Here is a 16,332-nt window from a genome sequence, read left to right as displayed (position 1 = left end):
TTTCTCTACTTTTTCACATTTATTGTAAACATCTGTTAGTAAAGATATGAGTTAGTAATGTCCTTTAATTATTTGCTTACTATGACAAAAAGTCAGGAGATTACAGACAGCATTGAAATAACTCCTTATAACATTGAAAGTTGTAATATATATATGTATGTGTGTGTGTGTGTGTGTTTGTGTGTGTAGAGCGAGCGAGAGGGAGAGGGAGAGAGAAAGACAGAATCATACACAGAGAGAAGAAACCAACAATGGTAGGAAAATGACTATGTTTAGCTGCCTTCAAGAAATTTCAGGATCAGCTTGTTTTGTATTTCGGTCAGCAAGATTAGAAACTGAAGATTATCATTTATCTCTTTGAATAAAGGAAATTAAGCCAAAATTATCAATAAAATAACTTTATCAATCCATTGTTAGTTGTTATTATAAAATATAACACCTCTCCTGTAATTAGATAGATATGTTCACTCAGAGAAGTCAACATGTATTACTTATATTCAATTCAACTAACTCCTCAAAAATTGGAATTCTAGAAATCAGAGATGTTATCCTCATTTTGTAGACAAGAAACTAAAATAGTGATGGGCTATCGTGGAAACTCACCAGCACTGGCACAGACAGATGCAGAATGGAGAAATCTATTGGTTTATATGTCCTATTCATGCAGCTATAGTGTTTCTGTGTACCCTTATTGCAATTCTTTTTGTCTAGTAGTATTTAAATTTACAACTAATTGTATACAATCAACCTCTACCTCTGGAAATTGTCTTTGAGTGCTAGGGTCCTAGAGAAGTCACCTACAAATTTTGTTGTTCAGTGAATAATTGATTCAGCCCTGATATCATCTATATATGTCATAAAAACATTTCATAGTAAAGAGCAAACAAAATGCTAACTGCAGCAACTCAGAACCAAGTGTTGTATATATCAGTTATAAACCATCTCTTCGGTTGCAAATTTACGTTTTAAGACAATGAAATGTCTCTTCCAACCACTGTGGGGTTGTTTTCTGATGGAAACTAGCAAAAGTTGTTGTTGTTGTTTCCTTGAGCGGTAAGAGAGAGACAGTAATTCTTAAAATCCTCTCCATATCCACAAAGGTTCCCTCTCTCTGCTCAATTTTTTTTTTTTTTTTTTTTTTGGTTTTGTTTTAAGCTAACTGAGAGCTTTAGCTCTAAAGCTTTTTAAAAGAAATTTTTCTTACTCTGGAACATTTGAGAATTGAAAAAGCTTGCAGAAAATTTGGTATTTCTTGGAGTCTTGACTCTCACCTAGCAATCACTTTGAAGCCTACAGACCTCTGGAAATAAAGAATCCTGTTTTAGAGATACTAGTAAATAATTAAAAGAAATTCTACAGACAAAATGACTGAATTAAGTACAAACATTTTACATGCAAACTTACCTCTAACCCTATAAATCTTAGATTACATTTCTAAATGCATCCCAGTTTATCATTTTCTTGATTTCAACATAATATTAATATGATACAATATTATGTCAGGTATTAAAATAGGTACATACACAAATAGGTAGATATACTATTTCTTCTTACACTACTGTTTTACAAAATGTAGTTACTGTCATGGGATTAACTTATATACTTGGCAGTTAACAGTGTTCCTAGACCCAGGTCTACTTTCAATTGACTTTGGATAATTAATATCAACTTTCAGGAATAAAGTTCTTCCTTATACAAAGAGGAAGTTGACTAATGGCCTGGGTTCTTTCCAGCTCCAAGTATACGATTCTTGCTTAGCTCTCATCTAAGAGTTTCATAATCAGCAAGAGTTCACTTTGTGTGCTGGATATGGTAACGGTCAGTTTCCTTGCTTTTTTAAAACGTTGTTTTCCTAAAGTTTTGCATTTTGGATAGAAAGGAGAAAAACCAGGAGATCTTTTTAATAGGCTTAAGTGGTTAGTACATGCATTCTTGAATACAGATAAATAAAATATTGAGATGGCATTATTCTGTCCCCATCTCCTAAAACTGAACTGTATAGCACCAACCTTGAAAATTTTTCTTGAACGATGGAAATCCAGAAATGACTTAGCATCATGTGCCCTGCACTAATATCCTGTTATAATAGAACCTGCGGATAAGTTGGCATTAATTTATTATGTGGCATGGCTTCCTGGGAGTACAATTTCAACTTCCTCAAATATGAAAATATAGTTCACAAACCAATTTTTGAAAGTCAAGCTAGGTTCCATTCTTCATACGAAGGTAAAAAAAATAAATAAATAACAATTCCTTTCAGATGTAAGCTAAAGACCCTATAGAAAATAATGAAATAGAAAGCACAGAAAATGAAACTGAAATCATCATTGCACACTGCTTTATGCATTAAGAGAAAAGAACCTGGGAAAATATTGCACGGTTTTATCTGTCATTGGACTGACTTAATAACCAAATTGATTTTGAATTAAAGAAAAACTTATTTTGAAATTTGGAAGTATTTTGGCATTTCTTATTAGAAGATCATATCATGAAGACTTAAGGGAAACTTTTACCTCAGACCCTAGGGTTTTTGATCAGCTTTTACAAAAGTACGTGAATACGTCACTCTGAACGTGGAAGAAGCAGAATGTTTCTCATTAAAATTATGCTTTCAGATTCTTTCTTACTACTCCAATTCACTCATCCCCTTTAAATGAGATTATGTAGATTTAATCTTGGATAGTCATTAAAAATGTTTAAAATGTTATTAATTTGAAACAAATATGTTGTAGGATAAATATTTTCCACTTTGGTTCTTCTGAAAAATATTACAAATATATTTTAAAGATTAAAGAGCAGGTATCTGTCACTTCATTGATTAACCATCTTTGAATCCCTCCTGTGCCTTTAACCCTCATCATATGCAGTGATGTTCAGATCTGCAGCCTCAGGACTAACGATATATTAGATTATCACCATGATTACTTTCCATTCTTAGATTAATTTGAATATATCTGTGTTGGTTTCTGGGTGGGTATGTATTAATCAGAGAGGAAAATGAGATGGAAAGAGACTAGGCCATGGGATGGGGGTGGGGCGGGGCAGTGGGTATATAAAACAGGTTAGTAAGAGATAGTCTATATAAGTTATTTACTTATTTTTTTTTTGTTTGAGTTATTTCACACCAATTAAATATAGGCTTAATGAGGGCAGAGGTTTGTCTGATTTATTCTCTGATATAGTTAAAGCAACTAGATCAGTGTTTTGCACATAGTAGGAATGTGATACAATGTGTTAAACTGTACTTGAATAAACCATAATTATTTAGTAGATTACTTAAGAGGCTGAAAATTTTGCCTTATGAAGTACAATCATCATTCAGGACAGGTTGGTAAATTTGTTTTAAATGCAGGGTGGTTGCATTCCTTCTAACAGCTTTTCGAGTGAGAGAGAACAAGAGAGAGAATATAAGAATGAGTTTCTGACTTACTGAACTGGTTGAAGGTTTTAATTCCTCTAAACTAAACATTTTAGTTTTTGCACACAAGCACGCACACACACACAAAAAAACAATTTCAGCATTATTTAAATGAAAACAAATTATTATTAAATAAGTCTCACTCTTACATAACATTGTAGAAATTCCAGTCATGACTGTTTTATTTAATAAGATCATGTTATTTCTTGCATTGCTATCTATAGTATATGTGATCTTTTTACAGAAGTTATGCAGTATTGAAATTAAAATCTGGTATAGGTCAAAAAGTAAATTTAGTGGTCTAGAATTTTGACAAGTTGACATTTACTTGACTTACTAAAATCCATCTAGAAAACATGGGAGTCTGAGCTTATGGGCAGCCCTGCAGCAAACAAGGCAAAACTGAAGTGAATTTGCAGAACTGGCAGAACTTGAATTGCTTACATAAACTAAGTGGCTAACACTATCTATTACTCTCTTAAGCCTGTGCCCCCTCCTCCCAAAAAAACACCATTTGCATCATTTCTGCTTTCATTCAAACATAGACCCTACCGCATTCTTCTAATATTTATGCTCACTGACACATTTCTATTGGATTACATTTTGTATTGGTTGTTTTGAACATATATTTAATTTTCTGGAGAAAAAAATCCCAAAGTAAAAGTCCCCCGTTTAAAAAAAAAATCTATAAATGAGTAAAAAGGCTCTGTTTCTGTTTAAAGACTTGTGGCTTATCTCAATACATAATGCAGTGGATTGACAAGATGTTACTTGATCGTAAAGTGAAAAACCACTTCTTGAGCCAAGTAGTTAAAATTTTCTTTATAAGTTCTACTTTTATTATTGGCTATTTCTGGTAACTTGTTTTTAATTTAAGCTTATTTTTAAATTATTGATTAATAATGCATAACACATTTTAATCCTATTTCCCCCATATCAACCTATAGGGGAAAATAGTTTTTACAGGCTCATAGCATTGCATAAGTGAAACACAAAACTAAACTCAACCGTTTAATGTGTTTAATAATCTTAATAAAGTCCTGAAAGTTACAACAACTACTACAACATTAAAATAATCACCGGGCAGCAGGTAAATTTTGTATGGAAGTGTAACAATCACAAGCTATACTTTACTTATATCAGAAAACTAGACTTGTAAACCATATATGTGATGAGTGCTAAGGAGAATATCTCTACTTTTTTTTTTTTTTTTACTAACCCAAATCCAATATATGAGTTCCATTAAAATAGAACTAAAAATTCCATTTTACAGTTCATGAATTAAGTGATGAAAAAAATGTGCAGCTATCCTAGGACACAAAACTAACGTCACTGCTAGTTTACCAGTAAGTTATTCAGGATAATTTACATTTCTAAATTGTGAGAAAATGAAACTTTTACAGTTAAAAAAAAATTGGCTGAAAATGCTGACATTTTGGACAGCTCCCTTCTGATTTTTCTACAGTACTTCTATTAGGTGTCTTACTTTCACTTTTTCTGCTTTACCAAATCAGAAATGAGTCCAATCAAAGTGGTTTCTGTGGTTTGGGTTTGATTTTTGTTGCGTTGTGTTTTGGGGTAAAAGATTCCTCCAGTGAAAAAAGATTAAGGAGCCACATAACATGGAAAGTGCTCCCTGTATTGAGTCAATTTCTATTTTCCCAAAGATTCTAGCAGAAGGCTTTCCTGTCCACTTCCATTTCTCATTGCAATCCTATCGCCTCTGTCAAGGACCACAACCTATCTACATCAGCACGAGAGTGGGGACAGTTCCTTAGTGGCTCGATATTTCAAGAACTTTCCCAAGCGGAGACTTCTACGAGACAGTGGCCACATACAAAACAATCTCCGAGAGTAACTTTGTTCGTCCTGAGGAGGAATCGAGAAACTACTGCACTGAGCCACGGAGATTCCGATTGCGCCCTGCCACACCACCCATTTGCAGCAAGCGCACAAAATCAGCCTTCTGCGGAAAGGTTCGAGCGCGGGTGTTAATTCCCAATGGCTTTACAAAATAAAATACAAAATAAAAACAATGTAGGCACCAGAGTAAGCTGGGAACGTAAACCAGACTACACTTGGTGGTCAACGTGCTCTAGGTCTGGTTGCCAAGCCCCCGCGGGCCGGAACTTTCTCCGAGGGCGGAGCCGCGGGGCTGTACGCAGCTGCCCCGGGCGCGCCGGGCCGGATCCCCACCACTGGGAAGCGGTTCCACCTGGACGCGCACGCGAGCCCCGCTTCCGCCGCGCAGTCCGGTTACCCACACTCCTGCCCCAAGCCCACGCGAGCCACGAGCAGCCTCCGTCATCCCCTCTACGATGTACTCTCTCCATCCCCAAATCCGCGCTCCTGAAAAGTGCAGTGAGCTTCCCACAAGGGACGTCAGACGCAAAAAGGTCGCCACTCTCCAAGCGTAGTTCCACTCCCCTTCTCTTTCTTCCTTAAGCGAGGTGGACCAATTGTTACTTCCCCTTTCCCTACCCTCCCTCCCGAAGTCCCCAGCGCAAAGTGAGACTTTGGGGAGGCTCAGTAAATGCGCCGGTTCCTGGCCTGCTGGGTCCACAGCTGTTTTCATTAAGGCAATAAAGTTCAATCTGCCCTGCTCGTAACGAGCCACAAGACTTTCCCATGCGTTGCGTGCGCTCTCTCTTCCGCTGAGCCAAGAACATCCTACTCACTCCATCCCAGCTGGATCCCTGAAAGACGTCGGCTCACGCGAGAGGGAACCCACCGCGCTCCCTGCAAAGTGCCCCAAACCGCGCGCCCACACATGCATGTTACACACACAATGCCATCCCCGCGCTATCAAAGTCTGCCAGCGCAGAGGGGATAACACACGAGCAGGAGTGGCACCGACACGGGCATCAGACTCGCTGTTCGGGTCCCAAACACCCTTTTCAGGATGCTCCGGGCACAACGAGCGTCTTAATCCCCAAAGGTAACACCAGTCGTCCCGGGGGCTGCACGGGAGCTGCGGGGCCGGACCTTACCCGCGGAGCGCGTAGTCTCCCGCCTCTCGGCTGGCTCGCGGGCCACAGGGACGCTGCAGCTGGGGTCCCGGAGATGCTGATGCTCCGCTGCCCGGATGCCTGGCTCCAGCATCACTTCTCCGCCGCCTCCGCCTCCGCCTCCTCGTGCTCTGTTCTCTCCGCCGCCCCTCCCCGGCGGCCGCCTGCGAGACTGGCCGCGCTGGCGGCGCGATGGAGTGGGCAGCAGCGGCGGCAGCGGCACCCGCGCGAGCTCGCCCAGCTGCACCAGCTCAAGCTGCCGCGGCGGCAACCGGAGCACCCGAGCCCCGCTGCGCTTCCCCGGCGAAGGCTCTGGCCTCGGCGACTGACAACGCCCGGCAGCCAATCGCTGCCTCGCCCCGCGCGGCGGGGGGAAACCAATCAGAGCGGAAGGCCCAAGGTTTTCCTCCGCCTTTGCTCAGCAGGCTTGTTTCCGGGAGAGGCGGTGATGCTGCTGGGGTTTGGGATGGGGGAGGCGCGGGAGGGGCGCAGGGTGGAAGACTCCTGGTTCCGGAGCCTTAGGTGCTGCGAGACCGCCCGGCCCATCGAGGTGGGCCTGGGGCGTTTACTCACTGCCGTGAGCCCGCGACTTGGCGGAGAAGGGCGCCCCGGGGTGACTCTGTCTCCAGAGCCTCCGCGCGGCGATTCGGCCTCTTGGCATCCCTGCGTAGCGGTCGTGGGACCCGAGAACAAACGGCGTTGCTGGAGAGAGAATCCCTAGAGGTGGGCGCCGCCTTGAAGGAATCACGCGAACAGTCACCAGACAGCGCCCCCGTCCTTCTCCCTTTGGCAGGTTTTGCAGCTGAAGAGTGAGTGGTACTTCTGAGCTTCCGAACCACTCCTTATAGTAATCGTAACAGAAGTGTTCCCGAGCTATGAAAGATGCACATGGAGAAATGTTCTTAAAGTTATCGGTAGAATAGACCTTCTCTCCCTTCCCTCCAAATAAATTCCCCCACTTTCACACACATACACACACCTACCCAACAAAACGAAACACCTCAAGAAACAATTGAGAAAAAGCTTAAGCAGGCATCCAAGGTGGTTTGCTTCCCCCGCCCCTTTGGAGAATCACTTTTGAATGATAATAGATTTTTTACTTGTTCGGGGAGTGGGGCGGTGACTCAGACACCAAAGAGTGATGTTATTTAGCAAGGAAAGGGAAAGAAAACAAAAGTGGCAAACTCTTTTCCCAACACTGTAGTGATCTTACCTTGTGAAGCGTTTTAAGTCCCTTCAAGTGCCAATATGTCTGAGTGGTCCGGAGTTGTAATAAGTCTATAACCCACGTTGTATTTAAAAAGTAAACTAAGTTCTACATGAAGGCTTTAATAGGTGTGAGTCTTTCCCCAACTAACCTTTCTTTGATAGGGCTAGTCATATCTATCTTTCAAGGTTATTGTGGGGGTCAAAAATCAAGTGCATATGTCACCTGCATAGTTGACACAGAGTTGGAATTCAGTATGTGTTTGCTATGCTGCTGCTGTTTCTGATTATATTTTAAGTGATCCTTTTCTTTTTGCAATGATCACTCCTTTCTTCATTTACCTTCTAAGATAAGTACATGTATCCTGTTGATACTCCAAATAAACCCTGCCTAAGTTTTATGAACACTATAAGAAAAATTTCATGTCAGGGTACACTTGTGTACTGCCATCTTTTAGTACTAGAGAAAATGTATGCACATCACCACCATTCTTCCCAATTATCCTGTGCCCTTCCCCTTTCAGTCATTTGACCAATCTAGTTTGGGAGCTTGACCAACTCTTCAGGAATCAACCATGCTAAAACAAATAATAAGTTATTTTTTTTAAGGCTAAAAACAGATATGTACCACATCGCTTTGAATTTTTAATCTGGAAAAGTTTTTTGTGGTTATTGTTTGTTTTTTAAAATTATTAATATTAATTTTTTTATTGTGGAACTTGAAATCAACACCTTCAGTAACTACATGAGGTTATCAATAGAGGAATGGAGTTTAAATCTCGGAAGGAAAGAAAAAATAGTGTTTTATTCAAACTTCATGGGGGAAAGGGGAGTTGATATTTGCAAAAAGTAGGAATATCAAAACTTAAATTCTAAAACTGGAAAATGCAATTGCAATGACAATTTAGAAATATATCTGATAAAAGATTAGTTTAGAATGCTCTCAATCAAAAGACTAACCTTGACTAAAGAAAGCATGTAAAATATGAAAATGTTATCAAACTTTAGAATGTTGTAAGTTATTTAGAAACTTTCAGAGATGTGCCTACAAAAATAGCCACATAATTTTTCTAACCTCTCCTCTGTGCCCTGCTAAATGTACTATTCTCCAGTATTTTGTAAGATTTTTTCATGTTACCTGATATTTTGCAACAGCTAATCCTGAAAATGTGTGGGTCCTATGTACCAAATTCCTTACTGATTAAGATGATCAAATGACTATCTTACAGAAGCAAAAAAAAAGTTAAAGAAAATCGATAGCATGCATACAGATAAAACAGCAATGTCTTATATGACTACTGCTATGCATAAGCAGCTCCGAGCAAAACAAACTTGCACAATGGACAACCTGCTAACAATAAAAACCATGAAATATTGAAAATCAATGAAGATGGAAAATTAAAGAAAATTTTACAAGCAATTGAAAAGATGGCATGCTGATGTTAGGTTTTTTTGCACAGCTGTGAATTTCATGGGCAGAAATTCATGTATTGGGCAGAAAGTCCTGTGTTATTTAATTATATGACTATTTAATGGGGTAATTATATTTAATTAAATAATTTTTATTTTGCCTGCTTAGATATGTCCACTTTCCACCACCTGTAATGATAGAACTCACTCAGCTTATTAGTGGAAGAAGACATTTGCTTAGACACTGCTTAAATCAATACCCACTTGCCTAATCTTGAAAATACGTTAAATAATTTCGTATTAATTGATGCAAAACATCCATATTATCAAGAATATAAACTGAATACTTCAGAGTCAGTTCTGTCAAAAGCTATATCTAGCAGAACACTGAATAAAGAGGAAAGAAATACGTCTAGTTCCAGCTCTGGTTATGACCGGGTGAATAATTGCAGGTCAGTCACTTAAACTTTCCCAGCATTCCTTATCTGCAAAATAGAGATTAAAAACAAAATCAAACCTTTAGCTGCCTTTCTTAGATGTGAGGATTAACTTATAATTGGAACTGCAAGCTACAATGGGCTTTTTGCAGAAAAAGCTTTCCAAAAAGGTAGAACACTGGAATTTCATGGTAATATTACCCTCTCTTGAATGTGATTTAGTTTAATTCCGCAATAGCCCTGTGTATTTTGGATACAGAATGCCTATTTCTACATATGAACATATGAAGTTCCAAAGAGGTTCTTTTTTATCATAATTTTATGATAAATTGACTGTCAGGTACACTATTTTGTTGATGTTGTCCAGTAAGAATGTTTTTCCCGTAGTTGAAATATGCAAGTTTAAAGGCTGACACCATGATTTAAATAAAGGATAACCTATTTGTTTTAATATTGAATGTCAATTGCATCTGGAATAAAGCTATTTCCCCAAATAATATAATTAATTAGATGACTTCAAAGACATAAAACCACTGTTCTCATATTCAAAACTCTAAAACATCCATAAAAATGAGTATTACTTATGCTCATGTTAAAATATTACTGTATAAGTCTCTTATGTTAAAAGATTGAAGCAAATCTAGAAACCCTCCCCCCAAAAATGAAAACCACCAGAGTGCAATTGGATCCTATTCAGTTTATCATAACTAATATTTTTTTTAAAAATAAACTATATACCAGTATCAGTGTTCTCCCCCTCCCCCCACACAAGTAAACAAAATAAAGTCACTTATTAAAAGTTGAGACTTCTAGCCCTATACCTTTCCCAGCACATTATAATTTTCTCCTGAGATTTGAGGATTATCAATCGAGTAGGAGTTACTGAAACTAAGAGAATGTAAAAGATATCCAAGGACATGTGTAGACAGAACAACACGCCTAGAAGATCATTTATATAATTAAGATAGTAGGGTATTTAGGGGGAGAGCAAAGGTGGATTATATCAGCTCTCGACTAAGTATTGACAAAAGATGGTGGATTGAGTGATATCTTTGATTTCTTTTGAAAGGAGAGTTATCGTAGGGTGATTAGGGTAAAAACAATTTGATCCACACAGAATGAAGAAAGGGTGGTTCAAGTGGGTATATTTCTATAATATTAGAAAAGAGTTATGTAATTTTAAGTTCAGTATTTTGAAATAGAGGTGGAGTCATGTTTTATGTAAAAAGCTGTATAAAAATCTTTGACATAAAGTCTTAAAAAGTCTTAAATTATTTAGTCTTTATTGTTATTATCTAAACAAAATTATTTACAAAGATTTGCAACTCCTCTGTGTGTATGTTATAGAAATCAACCCATTACCAAAATTAAAGAAAACATATTTCTTAAACTACAGAGTCCATCTTCAATTTAGAATTAGGTTCTTTTCTTGAATAAGAGAACACAAACTCTTTTAATAATCAGGAATTTTCTTTCGGCCTCAATCACTACAGAGCATCTGTATATTACACGGGTCCAGCATAAAGCAGAAAAGTGGAAAGGAAACATGTGCATGTGTACTTTGTGTACTTTGGGGTTTGGGGTATGCAAGTGTGAGAGGATCAGTAAGAGGTGGAAAGAGTAAGGAAAGAAGGAACAGCGTTTTCGTGTTTTTTGCGTGTTGGTTCTCCATGGTTTCATTGATCAATACTTCTTTCAGAGGTCACTTAAAGCAAAAGACACTAAATAATTTGAACAAAAAATAATGAGTTCCATGTAACCACAATAGAATGCTATTTAAGTGCCTAACATAGTGCTAAGAGGTCAATAAAGGTTTGATTAAAAAAAAAAATGAATGTATAAATATTGCGTGGGGTTTTGGGGTAGGGGAGAAGGAGAAAACTGCTGCTAAAATTGAAACCAACTGATAACATTTAACATGCTTCTTGTAATTATGAGTATTTCTACTGCATTTGAAAACCTAACGTGTAATTTTATTTTCCAAGATTTGCCAGGATGATAGTCAGATTTCACATCAGATGCGTTCTCTCCTTAGACTGAATCTTCATTTTCCTTTAGCATTCTAGCCCATAACCCAGTCATGCTTTTAACTGATTCTCCAGATGATTTAAGGAGATTGAGAAGTGTGCCTGCAGAAAGTTCCTACTTGCTTGGGAGAAAAGTGCTAATAAAAGGTCAAAGCTAAGTTCCTAGGGACTGGGGCCGCTGGAGCTAATAGCATGAATCATCATTAGCTTTTACTAATGCCAAGTCATGCAAGTCTGTGAAGTTCATACAGAAAGAGAAATTCTGATCAATAAGACTTTATGCTACCATGCAGCTTGATAATTACTTTCTAAAAATTTAGTTTTTAAAGCTTTTTTGTTCCTTAAAAAATATTCTCTGTTCTGAAAGCTTGCCTTAATCTTTGTACCTATAGCATTTTCCTTTAGCAATTTTTTTTGCTGTCACATTGTTGTGAAGATTGGCCGCACACAGTTTATATTCGGTAACTTTTGGTGTCTATTTAACAGTGGACTAATATTTAATAATAGGATTGATATTTCAAATACACTTCTCTGAATGTCTATAACACCAAATCACAAGCATATTGTAGTACTTTGCTAGCAATTCTGGCTGTTGACCTGGCAATGCTGGGGTAGTGGGCTATGTTGTTTAGCCAGTAAGTGAAGGAGGCAAGCCATTGTCAACTATACAGAGACCCAGTGAGCTCCATGGAACACTTTAGTTTCATGAGGAAAAATACAATAGACTTGAACATCTCAGTGTTGAAGTCCTTAAATAAAAATACTAAACTAAATATTTTATATCCTTACTATATCAGGAATTTTTGAGGCTTTAAAATAAACCAGGGAGTTGAGAGCATGTGTTTATGAGTGTAATACCATAAAACGTAAGATACTAGAGTCAGTCAAGACCATTTGCCTTTAGCTGCTAGCAGAAAGGGCTTTTAGATGTGATTATAAAGAGAAAGTGGAAATCAATTCTTAAAGTAGTAGAAAAACCTAATATTCTTATTAGGATTCATTTAATCGAACTGAAAATCTGGTTTCACATTTTAGAATTTTCTTAAAATCTAGCTTACATAAAGTAGAATATTAGAAATTTTATAGTCTAGATATGTATGTTCCAGGCTTACAATCCTTTTTAAAATATTAACAATTCTATTCCTCTACAGATGATTTTTTTCCCACAAAATGTGAATTCTTAAGTTTATGTGAATGTCTTTGAATAAAAAAACTCATTATTTCAGTTAACCTTAAAAATTCATAATAATAATGGCTTCTATTTTTGTATCCTTCCATGTTTTGATTGAGATTTTATGTGTATACACTGCATTCAGTTTTTTTCTTAATTATACTCACAAGTTAGACCTATATAGTACTTGAAGTACTCAAGTACATGACTTGAGTACTTCATTCTTAGAAAAGCAATTCTGAGTATTAACAAGCACTTTTCAACTGAGACATTAATTATAAATATTTATAAAAAGGACATTGCAAAACGTGGCTGCATGGGGTAAGATAAGTCAGATTCTCAATGCGATACATTTATAACATCTCTATTAGGCTTAAGTAGTCTTGAAAAAGTTATATTAGAGTTACGGTTAACATGCATAAGAAAGATAGGTGACAATGTATTTTACTTTGTATTTAACTGTCTTTCCAGTGCCTTCGGGATGGTCAGCCCTCATAAAGCCATGGCCCTGTGGTTTTTAAATCTTTACTGCAAATCTCCCTGAATAAATCCAGCACTAAGCCACGGTCATCTCAGCCCTTCTAATAGCACCTCAGGGTTACATCCCCTAGTCAAGTATATAAAAATGTAACAGGACAACACATGGCTGTTATATAAAGTCTCAAGAAGTTGTGGTAACTTGGAAACATCTTAACACAGCATTTAAATCAAGTACTTAATGTAACTAATGAGTGTCCTTTTAGTCCATGAAAAAAAAAAAAACAAAAACAAAAAACCCTGTTATTTCTGCAATTAAACACAAGACCCTGGAATCTAAAAGCAATAGATGGAAGATAATTTCCAAAAGCTGGTCTTGGCACTAGAGCATAGATCCTCTTTGTTAGGCTCTAACCTCTTGGGGCAAGAACATCGTAATTTTCTGAAGAGGATAATTGCATGAAGCACAATTTCAGATCCGCCAAAAGAAGAAAATAAAAGGAAAGACCAGAAAATGTACAAGTATCAGTTTTTGCTTGACTTTTAATGAGAAACTAATGAAAATTAACCACTAAGTCATTACTGTGTTATGTCTATATTCACTGGAATAGAGTGGCTAGTATACAATGACATGAACATAACCGAAATATACATTTTATGTTTTCTTCTGAACATTATCTGAATGATAGTAGTACAATAAGATGAATGCTGGTTTTAATGATCAACTGAATATGTGTTTAACAGAAGCATTGTTTGAATCATTTTGGAAACTCAACTACCAAACCTCCACCAATCTATACACATTTTCACTTATATCAAATGGCTAATGGCAGGAATGATTTGAAGTGTTTTGCTTTCTAAGCAATAGAATGAAGTCATTAAGAATGGAGATCTGGGGACAGACCAAACTGAGTTAAAATTCTTGGTCTGCCTCTTATTAGATGTATGATCTAACAAAGTTACTTATCTCTCTGTGCCTCAGTTTCCTCACCTGTATACAATGAGGATAACGATATCTAATTCTTAGAGGGACTTTGGAATTTAAATGAGATAATATAATCTAAGTGCTTTGTTCAATATCTGAAAGATAACAGCTCAATATACATTAGCTATGTAGATAATTTTCATTATTATGAATAAATATGTTAGAGCAGAAGTAATCACAAACTTTGCTGGTTGACTAGCCTCAACCTCCATTCATTCTTTTAAGGCTCAATTCAGTCTTAGATTTTTGCTTATGATTTTCCCACTAAAGCAGACATGTTTTTTCATTGCAAATGAATTTCAGGAGCCATTTCACTGTATCCTTTTTTTCTGAAAAGTCTTTCCTAAAGTATTTGTTAGGATAGTTACCCCGCAACAGATAAACCCCAATATACCAATGGCTTCATACAACAGAAATTTATTTGCCACTCGTTCTTATTCTACTGGTGTTGTGAGAAGCAGAAACAAAGAGATTTGCTCCGCACAGTTACTTAGGCTCTTTTATCTTCAACGCATAGCTTTCAAAATGATTCTGGGCATCAACATCGAGATGAAAGATGGAATATGAGGGCAAGAAGGAGTGGCATGCATCATTTCCACTGATGTTTTTCTGGCCAAAACTCAATGACATGGCCACATCAACTGCAAGGGAGGCTGGAAACAGCAGCCTAACTAACTGAGTACTCAGAGAAAATAGAAATGCTTTTAGTGAACAGCTTGTCAGTTTCTACCACAAGCTTCTCTTGTTTTTATTTTATTCATCCCTCCACCCACCCGCAATGGTCAGAAAAATTAACCAATTCCCAACTAGATAGTGCATCTGGCTCCAAATCAAGATATTAATGTGCTACATATTCTTTTCCATTAGAATTTGATATGCTTCCTCATAAGCTATAAACTAAAAGACTAGTTATCTACCACTCCCCATTCCCAATAAACAATGATAAATATGTAGTGATTAAACTATCTTAGAAATGAGAATAATGGGAGATACCAAAGAGACACTGGTCCATAGCAATCAAGAAAACTTTACTGTGGGCCTTGTGAAGGCCCCCTGTCTGGGTGAGAGGAAGTTCCTTAATGAGGCCCTGAAACTAATTTCTGGGAGGAACTCTCTTGTGCACATTTCTACACAGCCTCACTGTCACCTGCAGAAAGAATTTTCCCTTACAAGCTATTCTCCATGGTCCCATGTAAAGCTGATGATGGGGAATCTGCTCTCCTCTGCCTCTTACATGTACAAGTTTGGAAATCTATTGGTTGTTTCAAACCCTAAAGAATACAAGTTTTGTTGTTGTCATTGTTGTTGTACTTGTGTATTCTTTTTAAATTTAATTTTATTATTAGTTTCAAATATGCAGTAATTTGGTTAGACATCTATACGGTTTATAAAACGATTCCCAATTGCTCTTTCTCTCCTCTGGCCCTGCCCTCAGCTGTTACATTAATGCTAACTGCATCCCCTATGCCGTGCCGTGTTGCTCTTGTTTTTAAAGCCTGAACTTCTGATGTATTTGGCAACGCGATTAGTCAAAAATTTAATAGGATTTTGTCTTATTTGTTTCCAGAAACTCCTGTATGTTACTGTTCACACTTGAAATTCTTTCTTAGACATAATTCTCAAGCTTAATTGATTTGTTTTTATCCTTGCCTTTCTGCCCCCTGCCCTTCAATCCAATGGAAACTTCTTTGAAATTAACAAAAATGGGTGAGGTGAATACATTTTAAACCAAATTAATGGATCAAGTTGCTCAATGTATTTTTTTTAATTGTATTCCCCAGTATGTGAGGACCAGCATCAGTCACATTTGTCAACACTTTAAGTCCCCAATTTTTTAGTTTTTTTTTGCTATTCTCTTTCATTTCTGCTTAGTAAACCAGTCAATTCTTGACTGACCTCACCTCATTTTTTTTTAATATCTTGGCAAATTTAGCTTTTAGCCAATAATGCGTACTGTTACAAATGCATTTTCCAACTTTTTCCTCTAGTTCTAAAAGCTCAATGGGCATTTGGTATCATTCACTTTACTGCTGACAATTTTTCCAAATATTGTGCCTGTATATGTCACCATTCTACATCTTTCAAACTCACAATATTAACTTTCTTGCAGCCTACTGCCAAACTACTAAGCCATTGCCACATATTTTAGGTTTTTGTTTTGTGGCATCCCAATTTCAGTATCAATTTATGTGT

General features: G+C 37.3%; 1 protein-coding gene across 1 annotated transcript in view; it reads right to left on the bottom strand.

Annotated features, from left to right (window-relative positions):
• B3GALT1 (beta-1,3-galactosyltransferase 1) overlaps nucleotides 1-6,636 on the bottom strand; it is a 469,290-nt gene extending 462,654 nt beyond the window's left edge. Inside the window, 1 exon segment of the mRNA XM_039855447.1 lies at nucleotides 6,409-6,636. The gene's annotated coding sequence lies outside the window, so the exon portion shown is untranslated.
• Nucleotides 6,637-16,332: the final 9,696 nt, after the last annotated feature.

This window comes from Pteropus medius, unplaced genomic scaffold, assembly GCF_902729225.1.
Source record: "Pteropus medius unplaced genomic scaffold, Ma_sr-lr_union100, whole genome shotgun sequence".
Classification (NCBI taxonomy): domain Eukaryota; kingdom Metazoa; phylum Chordata; class Mammalia; order Chiroptera; family Pteropodidae; genus Pteropus; species Pteropus medius.
The sequence above is the reverse complement of the archived record's forward strand: the minus strand, read 5'-3'. Positions and strand labels throughout refer to the sequence as shown.